Genomic DNA, 12,908 nt, shown 5'->3' with positions numbered 1-12,908 from the left:
TTACCTCTCCGAGTGACGTATGTCACGGAGAGTTTCTAATTTCGACGTGTGTGTCTGTCTGTGTGTGTGTCTGTCAGTCTGTTGTTATTGACTAACACCCCAGGGAACCGCGTTCGCAGTTTTCAAATCGGAGCAAACGTTTTCCCAAATTCCGGACCGGAAATTTGGAAAATTGTATTCCACTTACAATGCCTATTACTCCATTTTCTGTCCAACAGCCCTATCATCCGGTCTTTTGTCCATCCCACATGGACACCACTCTGTACCAAAGGTGGGCAAATTTGCGAATCTGCTGGGCTTCAACTGCACCCCTTGGTTATATTCCTTTAATTTCAAAGAATGCAATTGAAGATGTTAGAACCTTCCCTATTACGCTCGATTATTAGAAACGCCCACTTATGCGTACGTTGTCGCTAATTCGTTGATGCGATGTTGGCTTTAAGGATCTAGTGTAGCGTTGTTAGGGGGGGGGAGTAATTGGTTTTTTTGAAGATAATTCAGACGAGTTAGGCACGTTCGTTTAAAAAACTAATCGTCATACTTTTACTTCTCGATGCAATTCGGAATAGTTTCGAATTCTATACGGGGTAGCTAAACTTCCAGGGGTTTACATTCGACCTCGCGATGCGGACTGAATAGAATAGTACGGTGGGGTTCAAACTTGAAAGTCTGATTTTACTTTATAGACTGGGAACTCTACTTGGTGATTCTGTTTCTACCAGCACAACTAATTGAATCGTGGTCACGATTATCAGTTAGTCGCTAAATGTAGCATACATCACACACATTTGTGAACGATTTTATATAGTTATGATCGGTTTTACTCAACAGTTAGGTTGACATTGACAAATATATATATTGAAACGAAAACTCATTTTTTTAGCTGTTGGTAGTAAATGAACTAACTAATGCGTTTAAGTGCAGCTCAGCCTAGTCGTTTGCGTACAAATCCTCGTTCGAAAGTCGAACCAATAGATCATTCCTTTAATTCCCCAGGAAAACCAAACAGCACAGGGGATTGACCGCCATATTAGGCTAGTTCCCTCGGGCCAAGAAGGACCACAAGCGGCAGCGCGAGTTTACTAGCCTCCTGCGTTTCGCGAACGCCAGCTCCACCTGGCGTTAACTCTTGGCGCGAGGGAACTCTCTTAATATAGCCGCCATTCCCCTGTGCGTTGGTATTTAATGGAAGGGTCTATTAAAAACATGACGATTGGGCTTCCCGCTAAAGCGTATGATCGTGGTTAGCCAACTTGGCCTACCACGCATAAACCTAATAAGTCCGGTGTTTTTTGTCATAGGGCAAGGTTCACGTTTTTGGGGGGGGGGAGGATGATTTTCTGGCAATCTGAGAATATTTTCGGGTTTCGGATTAGCGTGTAATCGGATTCGCGAATTTAAATGAGAGTTTGCCGAACTACCACAAGCGTAATTGCTAACCGGACTCCGGAGAGTGTTGCCCTCACTTGAGGTATGTTTTTTATTTATTATATCTTAGGTGGAACCTACGCGTTTTTAGATTTAGTTTATTTGATACACTTTGTTGTCTTATCTCTTGTTGTAAAACGTGGTAGACGACATTTGATATGTGGTCTTTACATTCGAGAAGTTAGTGATTTCTTGGTAAGCCGCAGTATTTAATTTCCAAATATAATACGTGATTTTTACTATACTAAGAATAGGATATGTATGCTATAAGTTTCAGCCTGGAAGGCTTACTAACACACAAATTCGAGTACGGATAGTGCAAAGATACCAGATATAATACCTAGTTCCGGTGAACTGTCGGTATTGGTCGGTTTTCTGTTCAACGGTTGACTTCTTAAGTGTGCTTGCTCCTATTATACTAATACTATACTGTCACTGTTTCTGGCAAATCTGACACAAACTAACAGGAGTGTTCTTTGGGTAAAAATGCGTAAAAAAGTACTATGACCTTTCTTAGTTATGGGCGCGTAACAAGGACAGTTGTCAGAATTGTGAAACAATTTTTTGTGGATTTTTTATAAAAGTGATTTCAATTGTTTAGCATGGGTTAATGACCTAATAACGTTAACATGTAGTAGCAAACCGTGAACGTCTTTATAGGTTCGCTAACCTCAATCCGTTTCTGTGTTAATAGTTTAAACTAATCAGAAGTTAATGTGTGTAGCTCAGGCGAGAGACAAGGCATCTTCGATTGTGTTTTCCAAAGCCGTGCAGGTTTCCTTAAATGTTGATAGCACTTTTTGTAACAGATTAAGTTTATATAAGTATGGTTTTACGATATCTTGTAATTACAATATGGAAGTTACCAATTTATCTGAAGAAAACGTAACTGACGTTTCAGCTACTTGAGATTGGAAAAAACCATTAATAGAAAGTGATTAACATTACCGAACCTTCTATGACATTCGCTATTGTCTAACGTATGTATATTATTTACTTATGGTAAGTAATCAAAAACAATTCCGTTATAGTCACAATACTAATTTCACAATTATGATCAACCTCTTTTCTGGTGGTATGAATTTGAGAGGCCATAAGAGGAAACGGACTGCTTTAGCCCTAAAGGCTACAAGACTATTTGGACCCCTTTTAACCCAAAGAACAAGCCTATTAATTATTGCCAGGCTTTCTAGAAATACCTTGTCCAATTAGGCTAACGAATGAACATTTTCTACATATTAATACAGAAATTAAAACGTTTATTACTGGTATTTAATCCTTTAATTAAGAGACAGTTTCAGTGCTACTGTATTTAGTCAATACCCTACAACTTGTATTTCGTGATTCCACGGTAAATATGTAATAGCATGTGTGAAAATCGTTAAGCTGAAATACGAAGTTAACAGACTTGAAGCATAAGTTCATATGATATGCTCCATAACTCAGTCACTGGTTACTGAGAGATGGTCATGAATTGACGTATAGATTCTCGTAAGGCGACGCCCGGTGAGACGCTGTCAAAGGCTTTGTAGAGACTAAATAGGGTGGTGGACTGCAAAACCGAGTGTAGTGAATTGTCGCTTGTCGTTCTCGAGCTAACTCTTAGTGTGTCTCTGGAATTACCAATACTTATGGAACATCGTATAAACTTATGCTAGAAGTATATTAGTATCGTATAAACTTATGCTAGAAGTATATTAGTATCGTATAAATTTATGCTAGAAGTATTAGTACCATTTTTGACAAGGAGGTCAGACTACTAGTGTGCAAAGTGCATCGGGTTAAGGACTACGCAAATAGCCCGCTTATCTAAATACTATGGATTCTTGTAAGATTAGGCATAATTTTATATTTGGGCTGACAATTCTAGATTCTGCGCGATTCTGTTAGCCTACGTCTCTGCTGCTTAAATTGAAATGTTCTCAATTATGAGAGATGCGATTTCTTATTTAACATACGCAAACACAGGATGACTACTTGAGCTGTGCAGACGTTGGAACGTAGTTAAGAATGGAAAATAGAACTGAATCTAGTTCTGAGACGTCTGGCGACATTATTCAGGCGTTGTCGTCTGAAGTTGTACTAAGAATTGATAGAACCTTCTTGGAACGATTTAAGATAGGCAAATTTGGAACTGGTAATCTTCAAGAACATTTCATATACAATGGAAACATTGTGGAAAATGGACAAATAACAAAGAAAGTGTTTATGCAATGCAAGCACTGCAATAAAACCTATCATTCTTCAGTTGCTTATAATTTTCGCCGACATGTTGAGGTACTTTGTTTTGGAAATTTAGCGTGTCCTCTTTAGTGTATAATTATATAGTGTAACTATAGTCCATCCAACGAAAGAACAAACACGAGTAATACGTGTGAACAAATTCAATTCAGTCGTACTTGCTACGTTGTGCGCCTACCTGGCGCTGTACTGACGACCTGGCAGCCTTTGACGATGTCTTGCAACAGACTATCCAAATTGTGACCAATACGTTAATGGCGGCCCCCCAGTGGGAGCAGGTGGCCTTTCCTGTATCCAAGGGAGGTTTCGGAATTCGTCACGCATCTAAGCTGTCGTTGCCAGCTTTTCTGGCCTCCAGTTTCAGTGTAGCTGAGCTGGTGGAAGACATCTTGCCGTTAGCGTTAAAGGGAGGCAGTGATCCGTCGTGCGAGGAAGGCCTTGCCAGATGGCGTGACTTATCCCATCAGGATTTCCCTGCTGAGGACCTTCGGGTGTACAACGTGAGTGGGAGCGTCCACTGGTTGCGAACTCACACAAGTCTTTACTTGATTTACCGTTGGATGCCCAGGAGAAGGCTCGGTGGACATCTATTGCCTCTAAGGAATCCGGGGCCTGGTTGAACGCGCTTCCTTCTTCTTCGCTTGGCACACTTCTCGACGACGCCTCTTTTCGTATCGCGGTTGGCCTCCGGTTAGGCACCGAGATATGCGTCTCGCATACATGTAAGTGTGGCTCCAAGGTTGGGTCGCGCGGTACCCATGGTTTAAGCTGCAAGAGAAGCGCGGGGCGTTTGTCACGACACGGCGCTGTGAATGATCTCCTGAGACGTGCCTTGCGTTCGGCCGAGGTGCCCTCCATACTGGAACCACCGGGGTTGTCCAGGGACGACGGAAAGCGCCCGGACGGGCTTTCGTTAGTGCCTTGGTCGGGCGGGAAATCTCTCGTTTGGGATTTCACACGCACTGACCCTCTCGCGCCTTCATACCTAGCCTCCTCAGCATCAGCCTTCCTCTGGGCCGCATCCCAGGCTGAGAGTAAGAAGAGAGCGAAATATTCGTCGCTGGAGAACCGTTTTATGTTTGCGGCGGTGGCCATCGAAACTATGGGGTCATTTGGAAGGGAGGGACTCAACTTAGTCCATGACATCGGGCGCCGTATCCGCAACGTCTCTGGAGAAAAACGTGCTGTCGAGTTTTTAATACAACAAATCGCGGTCGCCGTTCAACGCGGCAACGCCGCGTCTATTTTAGACACATTTCCTCCTGGTTCGTCTTTGGAGGATTATTTAGTGTTTTTACCCTCACTTTGACGTGTCTTCATTGACTTTATTTTCAGACCTTTTTTCTCATTTTGTACAAAAAATTTTTATTATAAACGTACTAAAATTTATTATTCAGTTGTAAGTTGTTCATCGTTAGAATGCGTAACTAATCACTAGTCTCTTGCACATTACTGACACAAAAATATTACATCACAGACAAGTCACTCGTCTAATCAATTAGTACGAGAAACTGCGCCGAAAAAAAGGAAGAGAAGTTCTTAGTAGTTAAGATTCCTCCCAGCAAAAAAGCAAAGAAGGTGGAAGATACATCGGAGGAGCAAAATATATTTAAGGACTTGTTACTAGATCTGATATCCATTGATGGTTTGCCGTTTTCTGTCGTGGAAGGATGGGCGTTCAAACAAATGATTTCACATCTTGGACCACATCTGAATCTGATCAGTAGACGCGAATTGACACGTGCGCTTGAAAAGAAATCAGAAGCGGTTAAACCTAAGTTACGAGAATTGTTTCACGAGGCAGATCCCAATAGGATTAATTTGACAATTGACATCTGGAACAGTCGCTTAAGGGAGCCTACTTTAGGTATAAGCAATTGTTAATAATATAGAAGCTCCCTCTGCGTTACTCACATAAATATGAGTAACTTAGCTAGCGATTAAGTTTCTTACAACAACGTGTGGGAAAGGGGAGACAAATCGTACAGAGGTTGAAAGCAATTGACACGGCTAATAATACCTAGTAGAAAAGTCAGTCCTCAAGGAAGTGGAAAGACGAAATCGCTGGATACGTTATTTTATCTGGTCCCAGTAACTCATAAGGAGCTAGTTTATTATTGAGTCAAGGTATGAAGATTGTGAGTTAGATATCTAATAACGTTTCCGTCTTTATAGGTATTAGAGCTCAATTTATAGACCAGGAATGGCTGAAAAGAAATGTCCTAATTGCGTTTGAGCACTTTCCTGAGGCACATACGGGAGAATGTATTCTGCAACGTTTGTTGGATACTCTTGCCAGAGTTGGAATTGAACCAGCAGATGTAAGAATAGTCCAGTCCTAGCTAAGGTTTCTTCAACTATACTTAATCGAGTTATATGTATCTAGCGTATTTGAAATAGCCATGAGACGCGTGTTCTTAAATTAGAAATTACGAAGTGGATTCACTCTTTAGAGACCTTCAGCGCTGTCGCGCCAAGTATAGGGGAGAAATCTTTACCTCATTTCTTACCAAAGGTCTAATACAGTATCATTGTTAAAACTTTAACCTATATTCAGGTGTATTCAGTATGCGCGGATAATGCAACAAATATTGAGAAAGCTTTGAGTCTTGCTGATATTTTTCAAGACGAGTGGCTTTTGTGGACCCCGGAAGATGAGAAGATAAATGAAGAAATAACCGCTAATGACGAAGACGTTAGTGACTCTGAATCGGAAGTAAATGAGATCGAACCGTGTGATATAGATGTTAATTTACGAGAAAATCATCTTGATGAAGGTAATGTCTACCTCATAATTACTTAGCCGTGCATTTACTTAAACATGTATTTCGTATGTGATTTATATGTACAATGAACAGCCTGGGGTCCGTGGGACTTAATCTTCCAAAAGCCTCATGTCCCAGTAGCTCCCGATATGTCTGATGCCCATGAAAGTGTCATTCCAACACAGTCTTCCGAGAGCAAACACGCAGAAGTAGCTGAGAGTGAGACATCACAAAGTAGAGAGCCATCACAAAGTAGAGAGCCATCGAGCGCCTTGAAGACTAAGAGAACGATCGAACGAAAGAAAAAATGTGGACCAGAAGGTGAAGTTTCTCGAAATGGGAAATCTGAAGCAATTATTGAACACAAAAGACTGAAATTAACTTCAAGTCAAAAAAATCGCTGCCACAATTTACCAAAGCGAGGACAAAACGTGACGCCAACGTTAAACATACAGTCCACTTATGAGCAGTCAAACCCTGAAAAGTCGATCATAGATTCATTACAACCAGAGCAATCAAAGAACCAAAAATCAAATACTTCATCAACTCCCAGCTCTGATTGGCCGTTTTTGGTTGAAGATTCTGATAATACTTCTTTACGAGATCGTACTCCATGGAACTGGATAAGAGCGCGTTGTATAGCACACTCGATACAGTTATGTACTAACGCCGTGATGAAAGTTGGTGGCAACAGTATTGAAATGATTAAGTTCATATCGCTCGCAAACAAGATTATAAAGTTCTTCCGGAAATCACCCAAGTGGACTGCTAAGCTTAGATCACTGACAATGGGTCGTGATGTACTTTTGCCTGGTACAACTCGGTGGAATAGTTTATATTATGCAATTGAACGATTGAACGAGGTTGGTTATGTGAGTGCAGGAGAGACTTCTCGCATATTTCAAACACCACAAGTTTTTCCTAGGAGGGGATGCTTGACGCAATAAGAAAAGTTCTTATCGAAGCGGAATTAAGTAATAAAGCTGGAATTTTGTGTCTTCCATACACCGTAGAATCACATTCTTTAGAGTTTTTAGCCCTGTTTAAACCAATGAAAGACGCTACACAAAAAATTGATGGTCCAACTGCATGTGATGCTATTTCAGTGTTAATGGAAGCTTTTATGGAAGTAAGGGACTGCGAAACCGAGATATTTGTAGAAGAGAAGGAGAAACTGCTCCTCGAAATGGCTGCAAGATTCAGTGGGACGTTGCATTCAGACAATGTTGCCTCACTTCTGGACCCTTCGCAGAAGCTTCTGATGTTCCAAAGTTTGTCATAAATTGCGGTGTTTCATACTTGAAAATGAAGAAGGAACATAATAGATCAGTTAAAATATACATAAAAAAGTTAGGATGACTCACCAAAACCTTCTCATTAATTTATAATTTATTTTCAAAGTTGTTATTTTAGCTAGCTAAGCCCATGTCCATTTTGCGACAGTTTGAATATGTTTAATTTCACGAGACATAGGAGTTTCCCACGAGAAATCGGTGACATTTTAACAAAGGCAATCACAATTAATATGCCACTTATGGGTCGTGGAAAATGCCTTGTCTCATCAAATTATACATATGTAACTTTTTATGCAAAATGGCATTAGGCTTAGCGAGCTGAAATCACAACTTTGAAATTTAATTACTAATTATGGAGAATGTTTTGTTGAGGTATATTTGTATGCATATTTTAACACCCTTGATCGACTAAAAGTAACTTGTTGTACTACTTCCATATCCGTTTAAATGGTTAGTCCCTTTCTTTCAGAACCATTTTCTGAGCCCAGTTGGAAATATAAATATCCTGAATTTCGTACGCCAACTGAAGATGAAGCCCTTAGAATTATAAAGTCATATCTTCCTGATGATGTAATTTCGACGAATGTCGACAAATCTACTCCTAAAGGGCGTTTTACGTATTTAAAATCGAAGTTGTCAAACGAAGCCTCTACCTCAGGCTCACCTTTGATTAGTAACCGATTGAAAAGCGAATTAGATTCGTATCTAGGAGCTGCAGTTCCATCGCAAATGGAAGAAGAAGACACGACGATGACTGCTTTGGATTATTGGCGTTCCCACCACAAATCGTTTCCTAAATTGGCGAAAATAGCCAAACGATTCTTAGGAATACCAGCGACTAGCTGCGATGTAGAAAGCATGTCTTCAATTGCTGGTAGTCTGAAACGAGCTCGAAGAGCTAAACTTTCGCTCCAACATCTTATCGATGTTTTGTTGTACAGGGAATACAGAAAAATTCAAATTTGTGAGAGGTATGGAGAAATATTGTAAATATATTAATAATGCATGGTTTCATAACAGTGTGTTGGTCGATTACAGTGTAACGGGGAGCAGTCTGCATGTCTAAGGACGCCCATGCAAATCAAATGTATATACTGGCAATATCTTTGTCTAAAAAAAAAGAGCATGTGTTTTTGCGTACAATTATTTTCTATGAATATTAAAAGATGCTTTCAAAACATATTATAAAATGATTGTAGATCTGAAACCAAGATTGTATACATAAATACTGACGAATAAATGTGCATCAATATGAATATGGTTTAGGGATGCACCGATAAATCGGCCGATATATCGGCCTACCTTTTTCATATCGGTATCGGCCAATATCGGCTTCATGTAAACCGATATTTTCGGGAAAAACTTGACAAGTTATAAGGCACTCAATGAACACTAATTTAAACACATCACTTATATTTATACCCACAATTTAACATTTCCCTTTAAAAATGCAAGGTTTTCCACTATCTCAGTTTTATTCCGTTGTTCACGACTATGAGAAAGTAATTTCTTTAATTTCTCATACATCCAACAAACAATTGAAGTCGATACTGACGCTCTCTAATGCATTTGGTGTCACTAATGTAAACTTTGAACTTTTCATTTGTTCTCCATAAGTTTGCTTATAACGCTACTTCTTAATTGTTGAACAAAAAAAGGAGCTGCATTTTTACTGAAAACCAAGCAAAGGATTTAACTTAGAGCACACCATTTTTTAAGGAAGGGGGTTAAGGCTAAAATATGTAGCGGTACCACATTAAACGAAATGTGACACATGTCTCTAATAAAACAAAGTAAAAACGTAAATGGTCCTAAAAAATGTTGATTCTACTCTTGGAAACGATATTCATGGAGAAATACAATTTTTTAATGGGCCGATAATATCGGCCGATATATCGGCTACGAATTTCTGATATATCGGTCGGCCGATATATCGGCTGTACCCATATCGGTGCATCCCTAATATGGTTAAAGGACTTTAAATATCGTAGTCAAATCTAAGGAATAGAGCATAATATTTTGTTAGCGGGCAATCCATGTAATGAAGGCTGACTCAAACATAATTTAAACAAGCAACTACAGCACCAGTAGACAAGGCAAATTAAATTACACTAGATGATATATTTTTGTACCTTAGAAGAAAAAAAATGGTTTCAGCCGTTTACTTAATAAGAACATGTTCTCTTTATAATTTTTTAGGTATATTTTGAGTGGATTTGAAATAAATTTAAAAACTATCATAACCTATTATTGCAGATCTTAATTTTCAATTTAAAGGGACATTGTCGGTTCGCTACTAGAACCATCACAATTGAGAAACGATGTAACAGTTACTGACCATCATTAATTGTATCACTCGCTTGATATCTAAACATTTTGTTCTTTCAAGGTTCACCAAAACCAGACTTAATTGAATCAGTGTTGCGAATATGAATTCCTCACTCTTGTTAATCCTATCTTGCATCTCGAGCGCGATTTAAAAACCCCTTGAGGTTGAGCTTTCTTTCAAGACTTTTGAAGCCTTCATTGAATAGAGAAAGCGAGGCTCGCGAGTACAAAACACACTGCGCAAACAGAGCCAATCGTAATCATAAACTGGTTTGCTTGAGTATGATGACTTTCATGATAACGATTTATACCTTCAAAATACTCTTCTTCCAACTTTTGATTTCAAGCTGGTGTTTTTGACTCGACTTGCTTTCTGATTGAGAAGTCGATTATTACTTAAGCCAGTCGTTAGATTAGATTCAATAATTGTATTTAATTTATTGCATTATTTGTGTTTCTATTTACAATGGAAAGTCACAAGAAGAAACAAATCTCGAATTTGCCCACCTTTGCTCTGTACTTAATGGCTTCTAAACACCATCATCACCATCCGGTCTTTTGTCCATCCCACATGGACACCAGTCTGTACTTACTGGCTTCTAAACTCGAACATCATCTGGTCTTTTGTCCATCCCACATGGACACCAGTCTGTAAGTACTGGCTTCTACACCACCATCATTTAGTCTTTTGTCCATCCCACATGGACACCAGTCTTTAAGTACTGGCTTCTACACCACCATCATTTAGTCTTTTGTCCATCCCACATGGACACCAGTCTGTACACCTGGCTTCTAACACCACCATCTTCTGGCCTTTGTTTTTGCCCATCCCACATGGACACCAGTCTGTACACTTGGCTTCTACCCCATCTTCATTTTTTGGAATCTTCTTTCGTATTCTAGCAAAACGTCTTTGCGGTATGCCTAATTAGAATGAAAATTACATATTTTAATTGTATAAAGAATGAGCAAAGTCTGGGAAGATTCCAAGGGCTCGCCTTAGTAATTGGTTATGCAAATACCCAAGGGAAGGAAATGATTCTTAATTGGTAGGTGACGGAAGGGGTGGTGGGGTCAAGTCAGCTCCGGCGGACACGAGGCAGTCGGTGCCTTGGGGATATCAAACTTCGTCTCTGAGAAGCTTGACTTACACTAGTAAGAAAATACCTAGATATGGTAACTATTTGAAATAGACAATGACCAGAAGATGGTGGCGTAATTAGAACCAAATGTTTATATATGAAGAATGGACAACTAACTATGCAGATGAAGGAATAGCGGCTAGTAAAAGAGTGTTGAATTCAAGTGGAATAGCTAACGTAGAGAAAACCCATTTACCAGTTTTTGTGATTGTACTACGAATGCCATCAGGAAACGGCGAACACGTTTGTTTTCATTTGCAAAGTGCGTACGTGGTACCCTGAGCAAGGATGATGGGGGAAGGATGCAAAATCTGAGAGGAATACGCGCCGTAACTGCGGAAACGCTTGGTTTTGGTGGGACGCAAAAAATGGGGGAGGAATACTCGGGACGATTTTTGCGACCTCGTGTTGGATCTATGATCTCAGGCAGAAGCGTTCAAACCCCTACCGGCGTTTAATTCCCTTTTGCATCTAAGTAACTGTTATTTTAGCAACTATTTTGAAGCAATAATTATTAAATGTTAACTCTAAATAAAATTTTGTGTTTAATTTGCAAATTTTTTTATGATCAAAGTAGTTCAAACTAACTTCGGAATATGCATGCAAAATTAGGCCGACACGATGGCGCTAAATATGGTCAAGTTCTGACATAGCCCACCCGCCACTCGATCCGAGTGTTCCTTCTCCATTTTTAGGGTCTTAAATACTGTGCTATAAAGAGCTATGATAAACTTTTTAAATAATATTTAAACCTGCAAATAATTCACGAACACTGCGTTGCCCTGAAAAAAAATGCGCATGTTGGAGTGTTTGAAGATATCATCGAAGCTATGTATGTTGTGATCAATGTCCTCCGTCAATTTGGTCGACAGGATGGCTTTGAAGACTTCCATCAAAATGAAACAGCCGACGAAGTAGGTGGCCAAAATAACCTTCTTGGCGGACTCGTACGTATTATTTAATAGTCTAGAGGATTAGGGAAACAATCATGCACGCTATGAGGAACGCATGAAACTTTCACAATGATAAATAACAGAAAACCATAGCTCCCTCGAAGAACTGAGATGCTTTATAGGTATGACTGCATATATTTCGTATATTTTTCCTTTGGAGGCGGCCCCTATGAAAATACCACTAGGGATTATTGAAGGGAAACCTTTCGCTCTGCAACCAAGATTAGGGAATTTCATAAAATTTAGATTTCAAATATATACGTCATTATAATATTTTTGGAAGCTTGTCACTAATGAGTTACAGTAGGGATCCAATCTTGAATTAATTAGATATACCCTTTTTAATCATTATGCAAAGTTTAACTTTCTTCGTAAAAAGCATGATTTGACATAAAATTTTCATTTCTTTTCTAGCCTACAAGTTATCGGAGACCCCGACAAGGAAACGGCGTACTCTCGGTACGAATCGCTTGACAGTCGTGAAGAAACTGAACAAGAAGAGAAAGAGAATGATAATCGTCCACACCTTCGAAAGACAGTGGTTTTGGTATAAGAAGTCTCTCAAAGATGAAATGTCTACGCACCTTCGGCAGATAGACTTCAATGATTCCACTCAATGATATTTGGTAGTCGTGTTTTTGGAAATTAGACATGTTATATTCGTAGAACCGAAACGGGTGGCTTTGAGTTCGATTTATCTTTTCGTAATAAGACCAAAACCCAAAGCTCACAAATGCGAAAATAGAATAAACATCT

The sequence above is a fragment of the Phalangium opilio genome, unplaced genomic scaffold (assembly GCF_054372755.1).
Source record: "Phalangium opilio isolate 3A_F unplaced genomic scaffold, DU_Popi_V2 ptg000039l_1, whole genome shotgun sequence".
Taxonomy (NCBI): domain Eukaryota; kingdom Metazoa; phylum Arthropoda; class Arachnida; order Opiliones; family Phalangiidae; genus Phalangium; species Phalangium opilio.
The sequence above is the reverse complement of the archived record's forward strand: the minus strand, read 5'-3'. Positions refer to the sequence as shown.